This window comes from Ambystoma mexicanum, chromosome 2q (assembly GCF_040938575.1).
Source record: "Ambystoma mexicanum isolate Mex_15411 chromosome 2q, UKY_AmexF1_1, whole genome shotgun sequence".
Lineage (NCBI taxonomy): Eukaryota > Metazoa > Chordata > Amphibia > Caudata > Ambystomatidae > Ambystoma > Ambystoma mexicanum.
The window spans coordinates 65,656,124-65,684,023 of record NC_090924.1 but is presented as its reverse complement, the minus strand read 5'-3'; the positions used below and the strand labels follow the sequence as shown (position 1 = coordinate 65,684,023).

General features: G+C 44.6%; 1 protein-coding gene and 1 pseudogene across 1 annotated transcript in view; both read left to right on the top strand.

Moving 5' to 3' along the window:
• The window catches only part of CORO7 (coronin 7), a 1,792,839-nt gene that overhangs the window by 1,240,335 nt on the left and 524,604 nt on the right, over positions 1–27,900 (top strand). The window lies entirely within an intron of this gene.
• On the top strand, positions 12,654–14,631 carry LOC138569143 (cyclin-dependent kinase 4-like; annotated as a pseudogene).

Sequence of the window (27,900 nt, the reverse complement as noted above, 5' to 3'; positions counted from 1 at the left end):
TTCAGCCCCACTTTGCTTGTGTGACTAATGGCATGGCTTGCGAGCGATCCCGAAGGTACACTACCCGCCTGTGTCTCATGCTCAGCAGGTAGCACATGGAGAGCATCCATAGCCAGAGGGCACAGTCCTTGCCCTATGTATGTGTAAGGTTTTGATTACATTTTCCTTCCCTGGCTTTCCATGTTTGGGGGAAAACAGGGGAAATCTATTTTTTGTAGTCATTTTCCAACCTGTTTGTGCACATCTCTTCTATGCTGTTCCGGGACATGTATGTAGTGTTCGTGAACCTTAGCACTGTTCCTCAACGTATGCAAGAAACCATAAGACACCTTCCTTTGATTTCTCCTTCTCATGCAGCTCGAATGTTTGCTATCATTCAATCCTTCATTTTCTAATCGTGCGGGAGTGGTATGTTGACATAGCTGCACTTGCCCATTAATAGGCAACAAAACAAGCGAAAGAAAAGCAATCAAACCTGGAAAAGGCACATAATGAAGCAGAGCAGTATATGCCTTCCAAATGTGGTAATCTTTTGTTTATCGTTTTAGGCTCTAGGAAAATTTGCTACAAATTCGTGAAAAGGGCCAAAGTTTTAAGCGTCTGAAATGTTTTTATTTGTAGGAAAGTTGTAAACTTAAGGGTAGTGTTCTGCATGAGCAGAGGGAGAGTTGGATAGAAAGATCTAAAAGCATGTTTGCACAAGCCACTACTTTTGCAAGCAAATGTTGTATCTCCACTGCCTTTTCCAAGCATCTTGTCCTATGAGTGTTGTAATATAAGAAAATATTGTAATGTGAAAAGTGAACAGCAGTGCAATGCATGGAGGGTATCGCAATCCCATTCTTATAACTTGAGAAGGCAATAAGACTACATTTTAAGGTTTTTGTTTCAATGTTATGTTACTGAGTTTTCTACTGCCTAACGCTGCCTTTGGAATGGCCTCCAAGTGCTCTGTCATAGCCAACAATCTAAAAAAAGAATTCTGCTGCTTTAATATGCCTGGATGGTAGAATATTTAATTATAAAGATATATGTTTCTTGTTTCCTACACTAAAATGCTTGAGGATCTGTTCCAGCACGACAAATGTCATCTGTGTTGTTGCATGCTTGCACTTAGTGTGGCCTCTAGATGAGTTTTTGAGTTTTTGAATACAAATATTACCTTTGTGTTCCCCTATTCTTTTTTTTATAACTTTAGCTGCTTTTCCAATGCTTTAACCATTTGGCCCATTATGGTTCACAACCTATCGCCCCCTGTGGGCAACCTGCTACATTTAAATGTCTTGGAGCTTAAGTCAATTTTTTGTTGTCTTAAATAATAAATGTAATTACATTTAAAACTACAACCATTTCTGTGTTCAAAAACAAATTCACATATGCAGTGCGTTGTACAATGAGTTTCCCTGTACACTTAAAAATGCTAACAGTTTTGAAATCACACAGACATTTGATTGATAGAACCCTTCTTTCTTCTTCACCCCAAACCAATACAAAATCTTTCTTCTATCAGGGTCACTTTCTTACTCCGGAGAGTGTGCATGTTTCAATTAGAAATTACACTTGACTTAATTTAACCCAGCACTTCTCTACCCCGCACCACAAATCCTGGCTTCAGTTATATTCATCACCTCTCTGTTTAAAGGCAAGGTCTGTGGAATGCTTAGCGTTAGGAATGTTGTTTTTGGGCAAGGACATCGCTTTTCCTTAGAGAAGTCAGGGGTTGTGTGGAGAATCTGATGGGATTCAGCCCTAGGATCCTGGTCAGGGACCCTTCTCATGTGGCATGGGGAAGGCAGGCGCCCTCTGATCCCGTCTCTGGTGGGGTGTACTGTAGGAGGATCACATGAGGGAGTGATCAGACCGGGAAGACTCGGGGTAACCACTTTTCAACTTTCCCTGTGACATGCCCTTCTGATGGCTTGTTACCAGATCAGAAAGGTAAATGGATCTAATTTTCTAAAAAGGGACTACATGTCCCAGAATCCCTCACGGGCTGTGACAAAGAGGGCTAATGAGGCATGCAGAGGTGTAGAACACGCAGGCAAGCCTAAAGCTCTATGGCAAGGTCAGGCAATTAAGACTTAGGGTCTGCACCTAAAGCTAATTAACTTGCTTGAGGGGAATAAAAGGCTGCTGCAGGAGCTGAATGGACGGCAGCAGCAATAGGAGAAGAAACATAATTTAAGGCTGGCAATTCTAAAGGAAGTGTGTCTGCAGAAGGGACGCCGGAGAAGAGAACAATTAGATTTCACCTTTAGGCTCTGAGTTGGTCCTGTGCTCACAAACTCTGTCTGGCTGTGGCTGCATTGGAAGAGACTGAAGAACGCTGGCAGTCTTTCCAGGCGCGCCTGATTGTCGTTATTTCAGAGCTGAAGTCCTGTATTTTACTGAGGCCCGTGTGCAGAAGCAAGCCGGGGAAAGCTGGAGAGAGTGAGGCTCTCTTGATGAGGCCTGATCCGAAACACCCATGCTGAGGAAAGGTGTGGATCCTGAGAGTGCCTGTAGTAGCAGCAGCAGAGGAAAAGATGTTGTAGTCGATGCAACCCGCAGCTGCTGTAATATTGAAGCCGGTGAATGAAAGACCGATCTCCAGAGCAGCAGAAACTCCTTGCCGGTAACTGTAACTAGCTGAAGTTAAAGCGAGTGATAATCTTCGTAGTTGTGAGAAGTTCTATCCGGCAAAGGGGACATCTATCATGCGCTTATTCAGAAGTAACCGAAGTGTGTGTGTGTGTGAGAGAAGTCTTTATTTCCCCATTGTTACCGTTAAATCATTGACCGCCGAAGTTGCGTCTCCTATTAACACGGAGAGCAGTAGCAGTAGCATATTTTTCCCACTTTGTTACAAGGAAACATCACTTCAGAAAGGCTGCGTATGCGAGATTCTGTTTCCCCCTCAGGCTTGTGCAGCCACTTTTAAACGCCTAAGTTCCACCCGTGAAATATTGAGATTAGGAGGTGTTAACTTATTAGCACTGAATTTCCAATGTACCTTTACGGTACCCTCCTCTGCCAAGGTTCAACCCCCGTTTACTGATAGGCCCTTTTAGTTCTATGATTGAAGTGATGCGAAAGATGGATACACCCACTTGCATGACATTTTTTACACATGTAATGTTGTACTGAAACAGCCCTAAGTGACAGCTTTCTTCATTTTACACATAAACTTAGACCACTCTAGTCCTGCTGTACTAATGAAAATTATTCCCGTTTCGGCCGGATAGTACAAGTGGGAACTGTGGTTTTTCGACATGTATGCACAAATTATAATAGGTAGCAATGTGACATTTTCTACCACGATATTTAATTTAATATGCCGCCAGCTCCCCAACCTTTGAATTCCGAACATTTTCTGGGAAGCTAGAAACACAATTTAGATTGTTACAGGGTTTCCAAAAATCGAAGTTAGATACAAATGACATCAAAATAACAGGCTTGTCGTCAGTTTTAAAATGACACTGAAATGGACTTGGTGCAAATTATCATTGCTGAGAAAATGTCCATTTGAACAACCTTTATTCGACAAAAAGTCATCCGGTTCAAAACATCATAAAATACATAATATTGCAATAGAAAACTTTTAAAAACTGAGAGACATTCCATACCTCACGTTGGTACATCAAATAGTGATGGCAAAACTTAAAACTCAAATAAAAACAATTGTTAGGAGAGCTGTGCTCACAGCCTAGGACACTTAATAATTTCAAAATAGTAGTACACAATTAGCATATGGCCCCATCACATTTTTTAATAGCATCTTCCTCCTCTGCAGGCATGCTCTATGCCGATAACGCACAACAGCACAAATTACTGAAGGATTAGAAAATTGGCTTAGAAATAGTTGAGCGGGGCCAAGTGTATAGCTACCGGCATCAAACAAAATAGGTCTCAAATACATCCGTCTTAACCACAGGGTCTCCTTACAGAGTAGAAGATGATGAGAGACTGTCTCATTGCCAGCACCGCACATTAGGCGTTTTTAAGAATCTGAGTCCTTCCATGTGTGCATAAAGGCAGCAATGGGCAAAATTCCTAGTCTACACCTCGCATACAGTGATCTTTCATAAACTGGCGTAATTACATCTAAATAGGCCTTAAAGCTGGCGTAATTACATCTAAATATACATTAAAGCCTGCCACCTGTGCATGTTCCAAGGCTTGTCAACAGCTTTAAAATGACACTGAAATTAACTTTGTGCTACTTATCGTTGCTGAGAAAATGACCAGTTATGAGAGTCCATTTAAACTAATGGGAATTTGCAACATGTATGCAGATCTCGACTTTCATTCCACAAGTTTCAGTTTTCTTTTCCACTCAGACCACAAGCTCTGGGCATTTGCCTTATCTTTGATGCCAAGATAGGGGTTCAGGGGTGCACAGCCAGTTATTAATTTATCTATAATATATAACACATTTCCAGATATCAGTCTCTTGAAATTAAATGAATCTCTAGTTGTTGTTTCAGGTGCAAGCGGGCTGAAGGCCACTTGGGACGAGAAATTGTCAAGAAACAGAACTGTGTATTACTACCCAGTAGGCCCAAATGCACTCCTGATTAAATTTGTATTTGTACATTCATTCTTGAATGAATGTACAAATACAAATTTAAGCCTTTATAGGCTAAAGCCTTATTCAAACATTCACAAATCGACATTGGGTCCTGTACCCAATCAGGAGTGCATTTGGGCCTACTGGGTAGCAATACACAGTTCTGTTTCTTTATCATTGATGCTCCAATGTTGATTTTAGCCTGCAATAAACTCAGCCTTTCTCCTTCCACAGCTAATGACCAATGTGTGTCTTCTCTCAGAGACCAGGCCACATAAACTCTCTTAATGACTGCCTGAATGTTCTGCCCAGAAACTGACTCTTTCTCATGAATCGAAACCTATAGTCCGACCTCCAGGAACAGCCACCTATATTGATGAAGGTTACATTTTTCTTGGCCCATAAAACCTGTGTAATGTTTCATCTGAAAGAAAATGGTCTTTTCAATCTGTGGCATGTATTTTTCAGGTGAAGCCTTTTATTTATTTTAATAAATTAAATCTCATGATCACTGTTCAATGCCCTTCTAATAATATGTTCATTTTGTCAAGAGAACATTTATGTCCATGTCTTTATTTCCATCTGCAAAATGCACATGCAAGACACTTTGGAATCAGTGTATTTCTTATTTCACAAAGCATTTTGTTTTTAATGGAGCCAACTGCAAGTGAAATGCTGCTGTTCATTTCTCATTCACAATGTACATGTTCAATTCCTTTGTGCAATTGGGATTTATTATTCACATACTTCTTGTTTTACTTACAGAAAGACACACACTCTGCATTCACTAGACACCTTGGTTGTGGTACAGGTTGAGGCTGGCTTTTCATTCTGCCAGTGTGCCTTTCCATAAGAAGAATGTATTTCGCATTAGAGGTCTAAAGTGGCCTTTCTGTTAATTTCCTTGTGCTGAATATATCCCACAATGATCAGTGCACATGGTACTTGGTGATTTGTACAACATCTCTTGGTATTTGAATGGCCCGTATAACATTTAAGTAGCTCATCCCAGTAGACTGACATTTTCTCTGCCGGATAGGAAACTAACAATTTTGTGATATTCAAGCGCTGGTAAAACTTTCAGCAAGTCACGTGGCCCCCTAAATTCGAAGGGATTTTTCCCCACGTGATGGATTCCTTTTATGGATTTGGGGCAGAGATTAGTCCCATTACATTGCAGTGCAACAATCTTCCTCTACTTCTTAGGATCGCTGAAGAGCAGACTACATTGCAGAGGTGCAGCATGATTCTGGTGGGTCATACATTTTCTTGGTACTCTGGTCTTCTGTACCTGGTGCTGATCACTTCCCTGTCACTTTCTGCTCAGGTTCACCTTGCTGCCATCATAGAAGGACCTGGCCCCACACTCGGCCCTCACTTTCTGCGCTTACTAACCTAGAGCTAAAATAAACCTTTTAATGGCCTTCTGAATGTAACTTTGACATCCAGCAGGTTGCTAGGAGGCAGTGGGCCAGGGTACAATATACAATCTTTAAAATAAAAGGTTTTTATTAAAGTGCATTTGGTTACAATATACAATCTGGTGGCTCTGGTTTTCCCACTGCGCCTGACCAAGGAAGTGAATTCTCTGCCCAGTTTTTTGGAAGATATTGATCAGCTGCCTCTTACATAGCTCAGCTTTGCAAGCAGGTCCTACCTCTCAGCATTGGGATAAGGGTTGTTTTTCTTTGGAGAACGCTATTAAGCATCATTTTGACAGGTTCCTGGCGTATTACATTCCTTTCTGTGTTAGCTTCTAAGCACTTTCAACCAATTGTCACTAGGTTTTTAAACAGATGATCTGATATCACGTTTATTTGTTGTAGTTACCACTGTTAGGATGATTAGTGAGTTACAGGCTCTCTTTACTTGTGTGCACGCAATGTGATGTTCAACAGTGATGAGCTTGTGCTCTTTCTTGGTCCGGGTACTCTTGAGATTTGTTCCACTTCCCTTACTTCTTTCCTACCCCCTGTTTTGTGGAGCAAGGACCTTGTATATTGTTGATGTTTGAAGATCCTGACATTGTTATTTGAATCACTCTGTGGCCATATGTTTCTGAGGACAGGTTCTTTGTGACTTGCAATTCATCGTCACCTGAAAAGCAAGAATTAAAGGTGTCCAATTCTTGCCGGGCAGCTTTCCACATTCTGGGCTTCTCTACAAAGGATATCCCTCTCCTAAGGGATTTGCGGTGCTTGTGGCATGAGGCAATATGGCTTCCGTCACTTTCCAGTCTCATGGCCCTTCATTGGCATTTCTATATTTAAGTGAAAACATCTTGAGATAAGGGTGTGCCTTTTGTTTTAAGTTCTCCTCTAGTTACTGTGCTCTGGGGTCTTCGCAAGTGTTTGAAGCAAGGTGAACTAGGCCTAGCAGTGAGTGCAAGTTGTTCATGGGCTGTTTCTTCTTCCTCCAGTGGAACCCATTTACCATGCATGTGTGAGGTGTGGACCGACATGCAGATGCACGAGTTCTTGGACCCAACTTTTATTGATTCCGTCACCGACACGTGACATGACCAGGAGCCATGGGAGATAGCGTGTTCCCAGGAGGGGTGACACATCATACTGACTGACACAGAGAAGCACCCGGGTCCTTTTACGCCCTCAATCCCTCTCCTCCAAACCAAGCGACAATTGGATGATTAGCTTCTTTACAAAAAAGCATTCTGTGAACATAAATGACATGGTTTCTTCTGACTCTGGTTTGAGGCCTCCAGTGGTATTGGTGTACACACCAGCATCCTTCAGCTCGTTGTGTTGTGCGGGCATTGCTCTTTACCTCACATGAAGACCACACACCTAGAGAACTATGTCTTCATCTCCTGATTAGCCTCGCACTACTCTTCAGAACAGATCAGATGTTCCACTGATAAACCGCTCCTGCAGAAATTCGCTGGTCAGCAGGCTCTAGGGAGTGGGGGAGGGGGCGTGAGAAGGAAAGCTGCCCCTATGCCACGGGCGAGTTAACCTGTGAATGCTGCAGTACTGTGCGGGGGAAACATAAGCCCCTGCAGCGATGGAGCGTGGTCACCAAGGCATTATGGCAGAAGCACGTTCAGTAGCTCAGAACGGAGAGTGAGGATTTCGGGACACAGGCCAGGGCCCCCAAAAAGCAGATGAGAGTTCGGGCAGGGCTGGTCACACGTCGTGTTAGTGATATGCTCGCCCAATTCTACGAGTGTTCTGTCTTTCAGAGGCCCAGGCGTCCACCAAATCTCATGACCTGTCCTCCCCCGCCCCGTGGCTACCGGGCACTGTGCTCCTGGGAATACCCGCAAAGGCCCCCCCCCCCTCCCAGCACGGGAGCTGCGCCTGGGCAGGAAAGCAGAGCAGCTGGCAGGAGGGGCAGCCATGGGAAGTGTCCAAGAGGACATACACGTTTCAAACCGGCTCTGCGTGTGTGCGGCGGTGACCTTTACTTCGCAGGCTCCTTGAGAAGCCGGCCCCTTCATGTTTCTCAGAAACCCACTGCTCCGATCTGGTCAGCGTGGAGCCACTGAAAGGTCATGTTCATGCATTCCTTCTTACCTCTGGCTAAGCTAGGCCTGGTGATATCTACATGGGTTTATTAATATAGTGCTTAATACTGGCATTTCCACTGTTTACAAAGTTATAGACGTTAAGGTAATTAAGGACCATAGAGAGAGAGTGGAGGCAGAATGGGGGGTGGGTGGGTTCACGCTGGGGAGGGGCGTGACCTAAGTATGGATAGGTTTACTTAGGCCACGCCACCCACCAAGAGCCCCCCCCCCCCAACCCCCCAAACCCATGGAGTGGTGCACTGAGAGCTGGGGTGCACTGGTAGGTATTATACCTTTGGTGCGCCTCTCCTCTCCTTTTTGTTCCAAATCACGGGCTCCGCGCCCCGCTGGCAGGCTGCCTGTTGGGATGGTGGGGTGGGCATGTGAATAAGAAATAAAAGGAGGGGCTAGGCGCACCAAATGTATCACACCAGTGCTCCCTAGCTCTCCTCCAGTTTCTTAAGAGAGGAGTTAAGCCCCTGCTGCAGGCAGCCCTTTCATTCAAGCAGCTACGTGGTTAAATGGTTACCTGGTGGGGTCGCCACCCCTGCAGGAAACCCTTTAACCATGCGAATCCTTGAGGGAAAGGGCTGGCTGCCGGGCGTTTCTCTCTAAGAAACAGGAGGAGGGATGGAGAGCCTGGCCTCTCCTTTCGTTTCTTAGTGAGGAGCCAACTGGCATCCCTTTCATCAAAGTGCTTTTTCTAATTTGAATCATTGATACCTGCAGGCAGCCCTTTAGCCATGCATCGCTGCAGCTAATTGGGCTGCCAGAGGGGTTGGTCATAGCTGGGACTAGTTGGGGGTGAGCCCCAGCTCTAGAGCCCTTTCTGGAGACTGCCGGGTTTCTTCCCTGGCTAGCTCAGGCCCACTTAAAGCCCTGATTGCCGGGATCACGCAGTGGTCAAGTGGGGAAGTTATGATTGAAACGGTGGCCTCCTGGTCCACATGCATCATCTTGGTATATAGGAAATTTTGGGAGAATACAGTGCTGATCCTCATTGGTACCTAAAGTAGATTCTAAACTTAACGTGCCTCATGGTTGTAAGACTGGGAGATCCTTTACCTGCAGCGCTACCAAGAGGCCCGCTACATAGATTGCCTGCACGCACACGCATTGATTCAAGTGTCCCTGGTATTTTCATGGCGTAAGTCCCTTAATAATTAGACAATATAGCATTGTCAGGGAGTGCCCACACAATTATATAGAATTAAAAAGAAAATCAACCAAATCACAAGAAATACAAAGAAATGAATAATCAGCAAAAACTGGATTAATTGTCTAGATAAGCGCTTTTAGGGTGAAACATGCGTCGGCCCAGTTTTTGGGTAAAAAAAATAAATTTCTACACACTAATCATTTACTGTAACAACTGCCGGATTCAGTCGTGGTGGAATTGTATATTCTAAGCAAAGAAATACTTTTTGATTGATGTGTGAAGTATAACTTTGACCAATTATGTCATTTACTTTCGTGAAGTCTGTAATAATAAAAACAAAATAGGAACATCAATGTTTAAATAATTTGCTAGCCAGCACAGATCCATATGTTCTATGGGCTTTCTGTGCAACATAATATAGGATTACATCCCCCCACTGAGGACTATACCGGACATTAATGCCCTCACCACAAGCGACTAGGGCATTATCAGCCAATGTAACCTGAGCAGAGAACATTTCACTTCCTGAGGGTAGAATCGTCTGTTTAAAACCGAGACAAATGCAGAACCTTTTTAATTTTGGGGGAGAAGATCTAGAGCATGCATTATTGCCCCATGCCACCTCATTGTCTTCAAACGAGCTGCCAACATTCCAGGGTTCTACCATAGCTTTGAAGAAACACAGCGAGGGCCATAGCAGACATTAGGGGGCTTGCAAAACAAACAAGGCTTAACGGAAAGTGGCCATAACACCTGTTTTTTCCCTCGTTGTGGGTTTGTAAAGCTATTTCAGCATTCCACCCAGTGTGGGAAGAATGCTCTGTTTTAAATCGGAAGAAACAAAGGAGCAGAATTAGACCAGTCATGATTCGTTTCTGCTACTGCGTAGGCTTCAGTGGAAATGCCACGCAGCACGAGGCGAAGTGTCTGCTTTATGCTGCTGCTTAAGCAATGTGGTAAGTGGTGCCCAATCAGAAACAGCATTATGATAGAAGTCAAAACACATATTGAATTACCCAGCCAAAATCTAATGTTTTCTTTTTAATATTTTAAGTTCCAAACCGGCAAAGCGAATTTTTCGTAACAGTTTCCTTTAGTTTAGAAATGTGTATGTTTCCAAATTTAGAGTGATTTCCTCTACCTTATTCGTTATGTCCTTTATAAAATCACCTTCTCATCTTATATGAATTCATGGTCTGTGAAGTATATGAATTCATGGTCTGTGAAGTAATTTGTATTTTAAGATGTGCACATCTCCGCCCTAATAGTCTGAAAGCGCCACAGCTGGTCCGCGTAGAGGATAATTGTGACCACGTTCAGAGTGGCAGCCAGATCATACGTGATGTGTGGGGTAAAAAGGAAGCAGACAGAACTCACTGCATGCAGGGAAATACAAAATGGCGATGAACACCTGCACAGCATATTTTGCTTCTTAAAGATGAGTATCAAAGGATATGGGTTAGCTGAATTTCCGAATTTTGGGCCCAGATTATATCGTTTTCGAGGCCCCACTTTTGTCCAACATTAGCCATTTGCAAAGACACGACACTTCTCGGACACAGGATGTACTGTCCCCAGAGTTAGGTAGCAGCGATCCTTCATTCACAACGTCCTGTACATGGGCTTCTGCATTTCCCCTTGGGCCAAAGACATCCTCGCTTTACACCCTAATGTTTTAGATGTAGCCAGCGTCCCACGCCCCCAAAACTAGAAAATCAAGGCGAATCCACATCCGTCTCGGGGATGGCAGTCGGTGCCAAAAAGCCATGGAAATGGCAAATGTTCCACGCTACATATTTCTTAGCATAACATAAGATGGATATTAACAATATATGCACAAAGAAATCACTTTACACTTGAAGAGGTTTCAATATTTTGATTTTAGAAGCTGTATTGTTTCAGTTTAAGTGAATTGTGCTGCAGGTTTTTTTGTAACACTCATTGATAGGTTTTTAGAACAGGCTGTTAAAACGGAATAATTAAGTACATATAAACTACAGTTGAATTTTTGAATTCATCATCCTCACTGTCCGAAGCAGTCCTTGGGCACCATTTAGAGATACCTGTCCCACTTTCATTGTTGCTTTTCATAACCTTCATGACTTGCTTTGCCGCTCCTGTGATTTAATACCTTTATTTCTAATGGACCGTGTCTTCCCACGGATTCCTCATCTTCGATATAATTGTATCCCGCTTTGCAGTTTTGCAAAATAGTTTCGGCACCAGGGGGTACTGTGCAGCATCAGCATCGATGTCCATCGATGGTTACCATTCTCGCATGCCATTGTGACATCAATGATAGCATAAGTAACATTGCATGCTCTCGGAACGGTTGGACTCGCCTCCATGGTTTCGTTCGACGAACGTGGTACTATTTTTAAATTTTCTGTCAATTTTGTCCCAGTGTCTATGCTGAAAACTGGATTCAAGAGATGTGTGGATTGTGATTCGAAGATGTTAAACACTGATCTGCACAGGATTTGTCTCTGGTGCCTCAGCGAAACCCTTGAAGTTGAGAAATGTTGGTCCTACCAATCGCTGACCTGTAAGGCTTTGAAGGAAAGAAGGTCTAAGCTGGCAGCAATTCTAAGGAGCCAAGTCATCATGGGACTTTGACTTCTTGGATGAAGCAGTGCGCTCCAGGGTCCTGCTCTGCCTGAGGGACGAATGGCTACAGACCAGGGCTGTTTCAGAGGCTCCAGTACCATTGTCTAGCCACATCACTAACCTCTGGTGATGGTCTCAAAGGGTCTTGTTGGAGAACAACTGGCAGATGGAACACTTGCTGATCTCGTGGTCAGGATAAAGACAGTAGAGGCAGCCATCAAAGAGACTGTCCACATAGATGTTCTTTAGATGACCGGTAGCACAGGCCTTAAAAGTCTTTTCTTCCCCGTGTCAGCCATTGTTCACAGACTGGTCCAAGGTCTCAACAAGAGGACACCAAAACAGTATCTCCGTAGGAACTAGGAAGCTGGAACGAAACCACTGACTGGCAGAGGAAGTTCCTTGCTTTGTGCAGTGGTGATGAATATCCCAAAAAAATGCTGAAATAGTGGCAACATTAACAAAGAAATTGAGTTTTCTTGAGGTCTCCCAACCCTGAACAAGCTGTATAAAATCTGAAGATGGCCTCTGGGGGTGGAGCTAAGGGGAGACCTGTCAATTCACTATGGGGCAATATGACTCAAAATTACTCTTATAGAGTACTAAAATGACAGCAGTTTTAGTGTTTAAACATAAACTGATATACTATTAGTGAGGATTCCCGGCATGACGGGAGTATTCAAACAGCATGTGGATCTATGGATCTATGAAAGAAACCAATGCTGGAGAACAGGAGTTACAGTTAAGTAACTTGTTCCTTACTGATATTTCGATAGGAAATATGCCTTTAACAAGTTCTAGTTCTGAGAGGGGAACCAGCTATGCAATGGGAATGGGTGCTGGCAGCCTCTTCTTTCAGTAAAAGGCTGAGAAACCTGTAACAGGCCTCTGGAGTTCAGGACTGGAGGTCGTAGACACTCCAGAGCCAGGATGGCCAACGAAGTCCAAGCCAAGTATGAGCCAGTGGCTGAAATTGGTGTTGGAGCTTATGGCATGGTCTACAAGGCCAGAGACCTGCAGAGTGGAAAGTTTGTAGCTCTCAAGAATGTGTGGGTACAGACTAATGAAAACGGGCTTCCCCTTTCTACAATTCGGGAGGTTGCACTGCTGAAGCGCCTGGAACATTTTGACCACCCCAATATTGTCAGGTTAATGGATTTTTGTGCCACTGCCCGGACAGATCGTGAAACAAAGGTGACCTTGGTGTTTGAGCACGTGGATCAGGACCTGAAGACTTACCTGGACAAAGCACCGTCTCCAGGATTGCCTCAAGATACAATTAAGGACCTTATGCGGCAGCTCCTCAGTGGCCTGTATTTCCTGCACTCCAACTGCATCGTGCACCGTGACCTGAAGCCGAAGAATATCCTGGTGACTAGCAGTGGTCAGGTGAAGTTTGCTGACTTCGGCCTGGTGCGAATTTACAGCTGTCAAATGGCCCTCACACCTGTGGTGGTCACTTTGTGGTACAGAGCCCCAGAAGTGCTCCTCCAGGCGACCTATGCTACCCCAGTGGACATGTGGAGTGTGGGGTGTATATTTGCTGAGATGTTCCGACGGAAACCTCTCTTCTGTGGAAACTCTGAAGTGGACCAGTTGGGCAAGATTTTCGATCTGATTGGGTTGCCCACAGAGAATGACTGGCCTACTGATGTGAATTTGCCACGATGTGCTTTTATGCCACGATCACTTCAACCTGTAGAGAAGTTTGTGCCGGAAATTGACAGCGTTGGATCACAGTTGCTGAGATGCTGACCTTTAATCCTCACAAGCGGATCTCAGCCTTCGAAGCTGTTCATCACCCATTCCTAATGGACCGGAGTTCAGCCTGCACCAGAGGTGGCTCCACTGATGTTTCTGGTACGTGGGCCTCAAACGGAGAATGAGGATGAAGATACGTTGCTCTGCAGAAAGAGGGGAGCTGCACCCTAAACATATACAGATCTGTTACTGTACACTACGCAAAAGGAGGATCATCATTTTTTTACGACTACCCTTGTCTGTTTTTTCTTTTAAAGGACATCTCCACCCCTTCATTACTTGGACACAGATAGTGGGTGAGAAGGGTGGACTCCCCAGTCTGCACTTTGATATTTCAAAAACCCGCAAACATAGATTTTGTGTTCCGTTTTCAATTCTAAAAAACACTACCTAGTGAAAACGGAGCACAAAGGCTGCCTTCTGCCACACTTGTTCACGATCCTCTTGAGATGCAAGGAACATTACAAGCCTATTTCCAACCCTTTCAATGTTTCCATGTATGTAAATGCTATGGTCAGTGAGGAAAACATTTTGAAACGGTACAAAGAGGTGATCTTTTAAGAGGGCAAAACCAGCCACAGACTGGTAAAATGACAGGAGGCGGGCTGGCTTCTCTTGTAGTAACATAAAATAGAAACATTGAAAAAACAGTACACAAACATGGTGTTTTCTGTAAAATTATTTGTAATTGCAAATACTGCATATACCTTATTTGACTTCAATTGTCATCTAAGCAAAATATATGCCCTATATTTTCTTATTTGTGCTTTCTCTATGCATCAAAATATTGCCACCCAACGATGTTGCATTTCTTTTTGACCTTGAAAATACACTGTCATAGGAAAGTAAATGTATATTGCACAGGCGCCCAAGGACTTAATGTAATCATAGCGAGGTCAAAGATGTCCCTAAAATGTTTTGGTGCCTGAAGTTCACTACCCCGATGCGCTAGGATGTTTGAACCTTCATGGCCATGATTGGACTAGGATCAGTGTTTCTATTAAAGCGGCCTGGCCTATTAGTTTTGAAGGTGGTTGCTACTGCGATTTCAATTGTTTTTTTTCAATGTAATGGTTTTAAATGGTGCAAACAACTCACAGGATGTCTGAGATCGCAGAATTACAATATAGGATGAGGACAAGCATAGTTTTTAATGCAGTACGTTTCTCTGCATTAAGACTAAAGGGTGACAACTTATCAGTGGATATGTGTTGGCATGCAGAGCCAATCCCACCCAATCTGTACTTTAGACCTATAGAGTTGTATAATTTCAAAGCCCTGTTGGCTAGGACTTTGACAGATGCGTCATTTCAGTTTGACAGTGTCATCCCTTTATCATTGTTTGTTAGCACAACCAGAGTGGTTTCTTTGCTGTTCCTGCACTTTGGCCCACAGATGGGGCTGAATTGAAGGTGAATATGCACTACTTCGAAGCTGGTGTGTAGAAAAGCATTAATTGGCAAGGAAACATTCGGGTTTTGAAGCATTCCCATGAGGGGATTGTGAGCCTGCCGCCCCTTAAGAAAGCCTGCTCACATGTGCCCTCCCATTGGTTTTGTCATTCACACCTGCTCAGATCCCCAGGAGGAAAGTGCAACTTATGCCTCCTTCTCTTCCAGTCCTGTTTCCAGAAAAAAGGTACTCTCAGGTCATGAGTCCTACAAAAGATGGACTTTTGCTTGCCTGTATACCCTTCCCCTGTAGCCTGCTGCAGGGAGGAGAAGCAGAACAGAAAACCATGAAAAGGCCATAACATTCAGAACACTTTTTTTGTCGTCTTATAAGGTTACTCTTGCATGTATGTGAAGTTTTTATTTTTTTTCCTTCGCAGTACTGACCAAGATTTCTTGAAAGCTAAATCCAGCCAGTTCTTCATTTGGTCTGGAATCCCACAAGATCAGCTATATGTGATCTTTTATCAGCCAGGGTGGGGTATACGGTGCCGTCAGTTATCTACATTATGGAGAGCTGGACTTCTAGTACATACAGTAGAGGTTTGCATGCAAACAGCCCGCCACCATTGCCTGTAGAAGTCTGCCTCATTCAGTTCTTGAAAAGTGTACCAAGATCCATGCTTTTGTTGAATGCTGGATTTCTCATGACAGGGGTCCAACGGAGCCTCTTTTTCAGAAGTTCTGATGGGAAGAAATAAAAGTTAATAGTTCTCAAAACCAAATATTGAGATTGGGCCTGAAGTTCACAAGTATTCTGAAGAGGCAGTGTAACGACAAGCAGAGCTGCATTTTCAAATTGCTTTGGATTTTGACATATCGTTGCTGGTAGATTTACCGGCTCTCATAAGTTGATGTATTGTATGCAATTTCTTCATTTTATTTTGTTCAGTTGTGTTAAACACCATTTTATTTTGTTCAGTTGTGTTAAACACCATTTTAGTGTTAACTAGTGCCTCCAGACGTCCTTTGCTGGCAAAGCAGATGTTAAAGAAAATAAGTGCGAGTGGTGCTTCCTGCTGCATGCGGTTTGTAAAAGGCTACAGGATTGCCACCCGGCAAATAGTGTCCGGAACTATCCACAGGGGTCTCAGGCTTTCTTTCCTATTGGGTATGTAGCGATAACCTGCCATTGAAAGGGTCTCTTTAGTGTATGTTTTTACTACCATTTTGTATTGTTTGTTTACAGGACTATTTTTTTTAAATTGTCATCATGCAGTTTATATAAATATATGCACTTGACTGTAACAATCAGTGGGTGGATAAAAAAAAAATAAAAAAAAGAAACAAGTTCTAGTTCTTGTACATTGCAGTGTTTGCCTGTTAACAATCACAGTTCAACATGCTGCAGGCACAGGTTTTCAATACATAAACGTTTTAAAAGCAATAAAATGTCCTACCAACAGCCTTAAAGAGCATGTGATGTCCTTTTTGGGTCACACTACACAGGATGTCATTCCTTCTGTCCCTTTGATTTCTCGTAGAATGAAACCACTTTTAGTGTGCCTGGCATGGCACAGAATGTTAAGAGAACTCAAGATCCAAGTACCCACTGACTGTGAGATTCTAGGTTGTTGGATTTAAAACAGAATATTTGTGTAAGAAAAGAATCCTTCCAAGTTGAGAACTGCATCGAGGTGTACAGGACCAGAGTACGGGACAAGAGAGAGATTTTCTTCCACAGTCTGAGACTCACACCCAACACCTGAGGGTGTAAAGAAGTCTCTGTAGCCTTGGCCTTGTAGCAAAATGTCCCTAAAGTGGATTGAGAAGTGCCCTTGAAAGTTTGGGCATATATACAATGCAGGACTTCTTTATAAGTGAGAACTTGATCCACTGGAACAACTTAAGAGGAAAGGAGAATGGAATTAACTAACAGTTCTCCTATACCTAAGGTTAAAACATGTGCTTAAACACCATGTGCCAAACCTTCTGGTAGAACCGCCTATATACCCATAACCCAACACATCACCAATCCCCCACGATACAATAAAATGGTATCCACGATCTACAAAATGATTAAAGCAAAGAAAAAGGATACACAGGACAAAGCACATAGCAGGTGGAAGACACTGTAGGCACTGCTCTGAATCAGCTTCAAATGAAAGAACACGGACAATCCCTGTGAAACCAGAGAGTTGGCTACTAAGCATATTTACGGTAGATAATGAATATTCGAATAATAATTCAAAGTTGAAGTGCACATGTAGAGACAAAGGTCATCCCAATAAGTGATTGGTGATTTTATTCTAGTAACAGCTGGCACGTGTTTCGACAAAAGGGTCGTCCTCAAGGCCAATAGGGCCTCAGGAACCCCGATTTTTGTGTTGTTGTACTTGGTGAATTGATGAACAATACAGGAACATTTCTACGATGTAAAGGATTGAGCAAGCCCGGGAGAACACCAACACACCCCTGTCTCCTCCACAACACAGAGGCTTGGTGCAGTGCCTCCCCACATTCCATGTGCAAGTACTGCTGTCTCTTTAAGAATGCCCCAAGATTTAATACTGAACCCCCAGGCCCCATACAGTGGGCCTTGGGCTTGTGGATGTACTGCTATAGCTTATCAAAGCACAATCTGCTTATGTCAAGCTTGTACTCTCTGCTGGATGAGCACTAGACCATGGAGCAGATGAGGGTCCCGCTGGCTCAGCTCAGGGAACTTGGCATCCGCACAAAATCGTGCATGCGTGAGGCAGCAAAATCCAAGATGGTTGACTGATCTTTACAAAGGCTCAGTCCGCAGGGCAAAAGAGACTGAAGCTGAACACAGGTGCACCTAGGCACAGGGCGCTCAGGTGTAGTATCAGATATCTAGGCAGGAAAGACTATTACAATTGGGTGCACAACCTTACCCTAAATCCAGCCAAAGGGAAAGGTAAGGAAACCCCTTTAGAAGCTCAGGTGGAAGCAGTTTGGGGTGGGAGTTCGGAGTAGCAGGGTAGCAAGAGGATGTGTTAGTAGTGCATGAGGATTTAGATGTGTAGTAGGGGGAAAGTAAAGGACTGCTCAAAAAGGGAAAGATGAAGGAGGTGGAAGGACGACAGAGGCAATTGCAGAGGAGAAGAAGAAACTGAGAGTGAGGAGAAGAGTTGTCCTTTGGTGACACAGGGGGTGCGTAAAATGGACAGTGAGACAACATATGTCTATTTTCAGGTGAAATGGCAAGTAGCACACCCTTGTTGTGGAACATCGAGGAGGGTAGCCCGCCAACTTGCTTGTGAAACACTAGATCTACCACCAGACCCATTGACATAATTAAATGTCGGCTAGGTGAGGAGAAGAGGGGTCTAGGAAGTCATCCAATTGAGACCCTAAGACAAGGTGGTGAACTAGAATCCCAGCAGGCACTTGGGCATACCTCACCTTTAACAGAAGCTGTGGAACCTGCTCAAGAAGAACATAGAGCTGCAACAACATAGAGCTGCAACAACGTTCCTGAGACATATTTGCACTAGCCACTCGCTCTTGATTATTGACTCTTGGCAAGTTAGAAACGGTATTCTGTCTGTATGTACAGAACTGAGGTGGTGAGTGACTTTTTATGGCTGGCTAGTAGCTTGCAACTTGATTATTGACATTGCTATTCATCCAGTGGCCTCCCAAGGAAGGCCACTGATCCACCAGAACAGCAACCACTGGAGCAAGGGAATGTGGGCTACATTCAGGAGAGACAAAGGGTGACTCTCAGGGAGCCCTTTTTTTAATTAAGAACCCCCCCCCCTCATTCTGACCCTTTAAGTGCCAAGCCTAGGACATAGCCCCGATTGAACTTGCGAAATGAATCCTTCAGATACGTCCTGTGTGGAGTTTACTTTGTTTTGTGACACTGTATACTGAACAAATTACCAGGATTTAGTTAAGCGATGAAACTAGGATTGTATTGCAGTCTTCACTTTGGACAGTAGAAGACATATTTTGTCGGCTCTAGCCTCTACAAATATGTTATGATGTATGGCTTTGACAAGCTATACTAATACTCGGTTTCATATAGATTATTTGAAAAGTACACAAATCAAATTAGAAACCAAGCTGACATTTGTTAAGCAAAGATGGTATTACTGTAGCTTTGTTTTCCTTATTTTGAATGGAACAATACAAGTACAGGGATGCAAAGTAATGTCACTTAAAAAATTCTTTTTTAAAAAAGGCCTCTGTGCTTTACAATGGTACTTGCGAAACTTAAAGGCACACAACAACACTATATGATACGGTCACCAGATTCTGGTCCGTTTCACACCATGCAATTTAAAAAATGTATCTTTTTTGCACATCAGACTAACATACATGGGAAGAAGCTAGAGAGCTCAAAAGGGAAGCTTTACATTGTAACACAATTCTAAGTGTTTTGGAAGAAGGCAAGTATTTGGTGGGGAGTTCAGCTACTAAATTTCACCAGTATGAGAAGAAAATGTGATGAGTAGGAGGTTATAATTTAATGTAAACCACTGGCATAGCTCAGTGCAACCTTCGACACCATTGTTTTTCTATCCTGTCTGCGCCATTGCAGAAAGGGACGAGCTAAATGCAAATCAGGCTTGGTCCACCTGCCACTGTGAACAATCCAGCCCGAACTGCTGGACCACATCCCCTCTCCACGGAAACACGAGCAACAATCACTGATTACGCCCCGTGAGGCTGAAATATGTCTGGGAGTTGCTTATGGTCTTGGGCAGACGGGGTGTGACCAAGCTTTTTGGGATGGACAGCACCCTTTGGGGTGGGACCAAGCCCGATTTGCACAAGGTCTTTGCCCTTTCTGTAATGGCCTGGCAGGCTGAAGAACAGTAGTCTGGAGGGTTGCCTGGAGGAATGCCAAAGCATTAAATTCATTCTTAACCTTCCAGTCGTCACCTCCTTAGTTTTAAATCACCCAAGTTGGATGTAGTCTGCTCAGACATGGGTCCGAGCTTGCTAGGCCAAGGGACCGACGCTACACCTCAGTGATGATGCCCAATTAACCCAAAACTTCCCAGGGGTTGCTAGTGGTCTAGCCCAGAAGGGATGTGACCAAGCAGTTTGGACTGGACTGCCCCTTTTGGGGCGGGACCAACATTGATTTGCATTTGGTTTCTCCCCCTTCTGTAACAGTTTGGCAGGCTGAAGAACAATGGCCTTAAAGGTTGCACAGAGCAAAGCCAGACGTTAAGATTTATTCTAAATGTTCATCACCTATTTTGTTTTGTATAATAAAATCACCAAGTCAGTTCTCGTTACACCAAAAATTCACACTTGGACTGCTGTAACAGACAATGCCCTGTTCCCTGCCTGTCCTCTGCCTTCCCTGGACCTAAAGAGCTTTCCTTGCAAATGCACAGCTGATCAGTGAGACCGGTTAATGTACTTACCTCTCCTATACCAGACACTCCGCAGAGTCAAGCAGAGAGGTGTGAGAAATCAAATGGTGTCTCACTTACTAGTCTCTGGAGATCTCTCTCTCTGGTGGGCATGGTACGGCCATCACCTTTGGATCCAGACCCTGGGGGTGGAACAGTGTGTGAGGATCACCTGGGTTGGGGATCTTCAGGGAGTGGGAGTGAGGCAACCAACGGTGAGACGCGGCAACCCCTTTCCCGTGCCTATACCCCATCTTATTTATAGGATTCCTTCCCATTCCAAATACCCCCCCCCCAACCCCCCAAGAGGCTAACCCTTACATATCTCATTGGACATGTCCCGTTAATCAAGTCAGGCCAAGTCAGGCACTTGGCGTTAATCACACACATCTGATACCCATTAGCTCCCCCCACACAGATAAAAGGCGGAACATACAGACACACTCTGAGCAAGGTGAGACATGAGAAGGAGCAGAACTTCCGGGGCAAAGGCGAACCCACTGCAGCAGGACTACCGATTGAGGGACCAGAACAAAGGGTAGGGAAAGCCTGAAGATCCCTTCAGGAGGTTGTTGCCTCTGGGAAACTGTGTGTCATGAACTTCAGATCATGCCCCTTTTGGACCTCCTGGTCCTTGTCTCAACGGGGCTTACATTCTGTACTACTTCCAACATGGCCGTCCAGAGCTGAAGCCCTTGCTCGCTCCATGCGCTGAACGCTGCGTGATCTATTTACAGACCACGCCTTCCGCGGCTCTGCGCGTCTCAATGCTATTGCAGAGTAGCCCAGACGTGTGTTCGTAGCTCGTGGTATTGTTTCCTTTGTCCCAGTGCTATTACCCGCTCCTGTCCCTTTCCCCCTTCCTGGTTCTGAGCATTTCTAGCCTTTCCAGTCTCCCGGATTCCTGGACTCCGCGATCCCGGAACTAAGCGCAACCTGGAACCAGACGAGACTCAAGCAGCGCTGTTCAAGACCAGGAGCGTTCGCAAGAAGGCAGCGATCGAAGACACTGGCAAACACCGAACCCAGGTGAGAAGGGGGGGGGACTCCTTGACACTGTGAGGAATACATGGAGAAAGCCAAATCCCAAGTCGAAACCTGTATTGTGTTTCAAGAACACCAGTGACCCTCCTAGGTGAATGACAGAGTTGAGGAGGTGAGGCCAAGCTCGTGGTATCAATGTTGACTTGTGAATCAAAGCTGCAGAGACAGGAAAGGAATGCACACAACCGGTGAGTTAGCGAAAGACACAAAAGGCCAGTTTGTGTCAACGAAAGATTGAAGCCACAACAGTGTATCTCACAATTGATGGTTGCTGATGAGACGCAAAAGTAAGCGAACCAGAAGTGAACTTTTAAGTTATCGATAACTGTGAAGCCAGTGATACAGAGTAGCAGAGTGGTCTGGCAAAAGGAAATGGCCCACTTGAAAGTCTCTGCAAAATGTTTGATGTCTTGATATAAAGCAGCAAAGAGAACAAACTCTGAAAAGATTAACTCCGATGAAAGGGGAAGTTAAAAGGTGATCGCTTTAACAGGAAGATTTCTTTGAACTTTTCTGATTGTGCTATTGAACTACCAAGACCAAGAGCCACTGGACCAAATAACATATAGGAGAGCTGAAGTGAAAGTCAAAGCGGTCCTGCAGAGGACTATGGTAAAAGCCTCGCACATTCACAAGTCTTCGACATCAGTGAAAGGTTGGTGAAAGGTCTTAGCCCGATTGAGGGAGACCGGAAACATGAAATAAGTTAGGGTAAGGGAACCCCTAACGAAGGTGAATAAAGCTTGGGGAAGGGAACCCCTGCAAGTGCTGTGATTACGAGGTCCGAGTCCGGCTGAGGGAGATCTACGTTGAATCAGGTACTTTTTGTTGAAAGGTCCGAGCCCGACAGAGGGAGACCTACATCAACTGTTGTTGAACTGTGAAAGAACTTTTAGAAAACTGGAATAAGTGACTTTAACACGGAAGGCCAAGCGGGCCTCGACCCATTTTTTTAACTGCCTTTTTTTAATAACTTGAGCCAGAGTGCATCATCCTGTTTACGGGGGCCACCTTACTCCGTGCTGTCCAACGTGGGGAGGAGAGCTGACTCAGCCACCTTGATCCTTTGTTCCAACACTGATTTTCCTTTGCGTACACATTCCCCTTTACACACTTTTTGTATAAGAGATAGGGCAGGTTTAGGTTTTGTTAATATAGGCCATTTCAATTCGACATAGACTGACTGTGTTTTCTTTATTATTTGATGGTAGAGACTACTCCCATCATATCTCTAGGGCAAAGGAGGAGTTTTTCCAAACCGCACAAATATAATAAAGGTTTTGAAACTTGTAACTCTTGTGTCTGTGTCATACTTGTGATAGCATGCCTCCCTTGCAGAAGGCAGTAGGGTTGTGCTATTGCAAGGCTCTGTGCCTCAGTAATGTTTGTGGGGGGGGGAAGGGCCCTCCACCAGGCAGACACCATCCCTGACCAGGCACGTTTAATTTTTATTTTTTATTTTAGTCCAAGCAAGTGGTGCTCGGCTCTTGTTGTTGGAACCTGAGGCTTGAAACTACAGTAGAGCTTAAGGCGGCAACTTGGCTGTGCCGGTTACATGTCTTTAAATCAACAACCCAAATAGTGACAAACTTTTTAACTGACACTTAAATAATGAAATAAATGTCGATTTATTATTATTTTTTTATTTGCCTCACCCAAGCCCCGTTTTCCTAGCTTTTTTACCACCCCAAGCTTCCCCCACCCTTTTTAGTTCTTACCCGACCCCCATATATATATATATTTAGTAAAAATGTCAATTTTCTTTCCGTTATTTGGGTTTCACTCAAAATGTTTGTCACTATTCTAATTTCGATATAAACGCTGGTTAACGCCCTTGCCAGATTGAGTCCCATCCAGATTGGCCATAAATGTATCATAATAATAATATTCAACTTGATACTCTTGTATCATCACGGCAAATAAGATCTGATTGGCCATTCCACCATACAAGCACATTTTCTGAGCTAACATTGGATATTAACATGCTACAGGGTAATATGGTATTGTCTTTTCATTAGAAAATCATCAAATTGTAAGAAACAGCCCTAACCGAGACTTTCACTCTTCATTACCTATACGCATAATGCTACCCTTTCCATTAAAAACGGACTGCCATTTCTAGTCGCAATATCAGCATCTTTATGGGCGCACTAGTAACGTTGAAATAATTTTGCAATTCAAATATATCTCATCATTTAGTATTGATATATTTATAGTTGTTTTACAAGGCGCCTTCTTTGAATGTAGTCGCTTCGAGGCGTGAAAATGGAGGGGCTAAAACAAGAGGAAGGGAGAGAGTGCCGGGGTCGCACAGGAAATATAATTTTAGAGAAAATAAGTGTGGTGAACATGCAGGAATACCGCTTACAAACAGATAATTGCACGGCACCCAGTTAACCACCAGAAACCTTAGGAAAACTAACACAAAAGACTACTTCCGAGAACAGCGAGTCAGAACAGGAGGGAGACAAAGGCTAAAAACTCTGAACTCGAGAGACTTGGTGCCAGGGATGTCCAAGAACCAAAGGATTCAGTGGGTAGTAACAAAATGACCAATGCAGCAGAACCAACAGGAACTAGGCAACCAACCTTCGGTGACACTCTTGAAGAGGTTGGTCTTCAGTTGTTACCTAGAGCAAGAGTGACTTTATGCTCCTCTTAAAGCAAAAGCCAGGGATTCCCAAACAGTGGTGCCAGTACTTCCTCAGGTTTGTGTTCTCTCATGCCGTTGGGCGATGAGAGGTCTGTAGAAAGCAGATATTAAGGTCTGAGAAAGGTAGTGCTGGAGACTTTACACTCTAGGTAACCAGGCCACATCAAATGCACCCATATTTGTAATGTACTGTTCAAAAGGATTACTTCCACAGATCTTGAATATAATTCTCCAGACAGAACTGTCTTCTGAAACATATTCAGACACCATATGCTGCAGCGCAGTTGACGCTGAATGTGAAGTCGGGCCGCTGTATAGTGAGCTTACGTGCCCCATGACCTCTGTTCCTTATTTCCGTGCACTCGGTACTCTATGTGGCATGTCACTGGGATTAGCTTTAGCTAAATTACTGTTCACTGGTCATTACTGGTCATACCTTAAATCCATGCTCGGATTAGGAGAGGCAAATGTTGGCGTCAGATCCCCACAATGCATGTCTAAAATGCCTTGGGAAAAATCATGTCACAGAGGATTGCACATCCTGCCAGTCCATGCATCCTATGGCCTTCTGAGAGAGTGCCGCCAAACTCGTCACTTACCTCAACAAGGGTGTGAAAAGGATACTACTGAAGTCACTGGCATCGGATCCTTCATTGATGAGGACGGACACATTAGTGTCCGTGGCTCCTCTGTCTTAGAAGGACAAGAAGCAGCAGCACAACAAGTGGACCTGCTCTCCCTATGGCTCTAGACAGCACTCTTTGTCATCCTCCACGAGGAGCTGAAGTGTCAATTTCCCTCTAGCGACTATGATAAAACCTTGGAGGAGTCAATACCTATGGAGGTAGGTTTCCCACTAAGTCTTCCTGACCGAGACAGAGTGAGAAATTCAGGCTCAAGATGCTAGCCATCCTCTCCGAGGCCCTGGTACCTCAGTCTTCTACGCCTCTGGTGGAGCCAGGTCCCACTGCACTTGTTGAAGTCGGTGGAGGTACATCTTCTGCACACACATGCCTCTTGGCCTGGTGCCTACCTCTACTGCTCCACGCTCATGCCGCTTGGATCCACCTTCGGGTGTGGAAGCCTCTGCACCGACTTCAGTGTCAGCAGCAGGGTCTAGCTGGATTATGCTCCAGAGTCTGAGTGATTTCTTCTCAAAGATGGGTCAGATCTTTGATGAGGAATGGGACTCCATATCTTTTGGGTTTGAACCCTTGTACTCTGGGATGCAGAATACTTTCCAGAAGAGTTCAAAAATCTGAATGTTGACCTGGCTGGCTTGGCATCTGGTTTAAAGGTAGTTAGTGGGTTTGGCGCCCTGCCGGAGGTAGACTTTTTGCAAGCTCCCACATATAGAAAACCTCATGCATCCTTTCAAAGAGCCAATGCCATGGTGTTGGAGTCTCTGGGGCTGGATCTACAGTCCTGTTGGCTCCGACTGGGATACCCTTCTTCCCGGTAAAATACTGTTGTGTCTGCCCCCATCATGACCACTTGGCAGAATCCCATGTTGGTGCCTTCCATGCAACGTACTGACCAGCTCCTTCTAATGTGTGAGTTTTAATCTGTTCACCCCTTGACTGAAAGACTGGTGGTCCAGGCCTCCACAGAGAAGTCAGCCCGCTACCTTTCTTTTCTTTCCCCTGAACACAGAGAGCAAGTATTTGGATTCTTGGGGCTGCCACATTTTCTCCTCAGACTGCTTAAGGCTATGGGCCGTCAATACCACTCGTGCTCTGGCCTACTACACCCACACCATGTGGCCTGTGATCTCTGAGGTGGTCACAAATTTGCTAACACAGGATATGAAGGATGGGTTTGTATACTTAGTAGAGGATGGAAAGGAAGCCGCACGTCAGACACTTCAGTCTGGTATGGACGCTGCAGACTGTGTTGCCGGGCAATGTGCGCAGGGTCTGTTTTTTCACAGACATTTCTGGTTCAGGACTTCAGGGGTCACCCTGGATGTCCTATACAAACTGCTTCACATGCCGTTTGACAGCGACTACCTGTTTGAAACAAAGGCTGATGAGTCCTTGGAGAAGTGAAAAGTGTCCAAGGAGAAAACAAGTCCCTGGGTTTAGATGGCCCACAGCACTCCATCTCCACGTTGAGGGATCTTTCCTTTTCCACTCTTTTCCTCTTTCACTCACTGCAATAGGGGTCAAACTCCTTAAACAGGTCACCGGGGCTTCCCTCAGCATTGCAGGAGCAGAGGTGCCCAGAGTGGAGCGACTACTGCCTCTGTGCCAGAATTTCTTTAATTTGGACTTTGTCCACTCTTTCTGGTGGGGAGGAAGATTGTCTATTTGTCAAGGAATGGCTCCTAGTCACTTCCAATGTTTGGGCACTACAGAACATATTGCAGGGTTACTGTCTTCCTTTCATTCATAGGCCACCGACACCCTTTTTCTCACCCATCTACAGCCTCTCCCCTTGGTGAAGAATGTTCTCCAGCTGGTGCCTGTCTGAGAGCAAGGGAAGGTGTGGTTCTCTCTATTTTCTGGTGCAGAAAGAGGACAAGGACCTCCGTCCCATCATATATCTGCAGCTTTTGAATGTGTACCGGCAAACATGGACAAATTCAAGTTAGTTCTCCCTAACCCAGATCCTCCAGACACACAAACTACAGAACTTGCTGCTGTCTGTGGACCTTCAGGAAGCCTACATCCATATGCTGATCCACTGGAAGCACAGGAGGTGCCTGAGGATTTTTTAGGATTTTTCCTGCCATTCTGACTTTCTTCAGCCACTGTGGATCTTCACCTAGCTGCTAGCTGTGTTGTTGCTCAACTCACGAGGAAGAGGATTCATGCCTGCCTCCTACCTGGTCGATTGGCTAATTTGAGCCAGGTACCCAGTGTACCTAGTGTTGGTGTAGGTACCTAGAGTTGGTGTAGGAATATCTGCACCACACCTGACAGCTTTTGCACAGCTTCGGCTTCTCCCTAAACCTCAAGAGGTCCCAGATTTTGTCATTCCAATCACTCCCATTCTTTGGAGCTGTACTGCTCGCTCGCACACAAAGGCCTTACTGCCCAAGGCTCAAGTTGTGAATATCCCACAGATGGTGTCCGTCTTTCATGGCTGCAAATGTGTGAACTCCAGTGGTTGCTTTGGAGCAAGTGGTCTCAGTATGGTGGCAACATGTCAGAACTATTTTAGGTTTCCACCAAGATGTCTCTGGACCTATTGTGGTGATTCCTGCAGTTTAACTTGTTGAAGTGGGAACCCTTGAGGCAACCGTGGCCATAGCAGACCATTGTGACACACATCACTCAGTGGTTGGCATGCCCATCAGGTGATCTCAAGGTGCATGTAATTTGGTTCCCATCTGAGACGTGGGAGGCCATCAACCTGCTAGAACTGCAAGTTATCAGGCTGGCCTAGGTGGCTTTCCATGCCTTGGTTTGGTATGTGTGCTGTGATTCTGATGGATAACATACAGGCGCCCCCAGCCCTGCAATAGCACACGGGCAGATTCTAAGATCACATGCTTGGTATGTGTGCTGTGATTCTGATGGATAACATACAGGCGCCCCCAGCCCTGCAATAGCACACGGGCAGATTCTAAGATCACATGCATCCCCAACAGCTACTGGGGCGATAACGTTCCTGCAGGGAATCTTTAATCTTCTGCACCTGATACAAAACTTTATAATCCTATGCCTTAGTTAGTCTGGTGGCATGCACATTTTTAAATAGAAACCATTGCTGGTAGTGGCTGCTAAGAGCACAGAATTATACAGACAACAGCAATTTGATATCACACTAGTTTCAGTTCTGTGAGCAGGGCTCTGCAATGACAGGA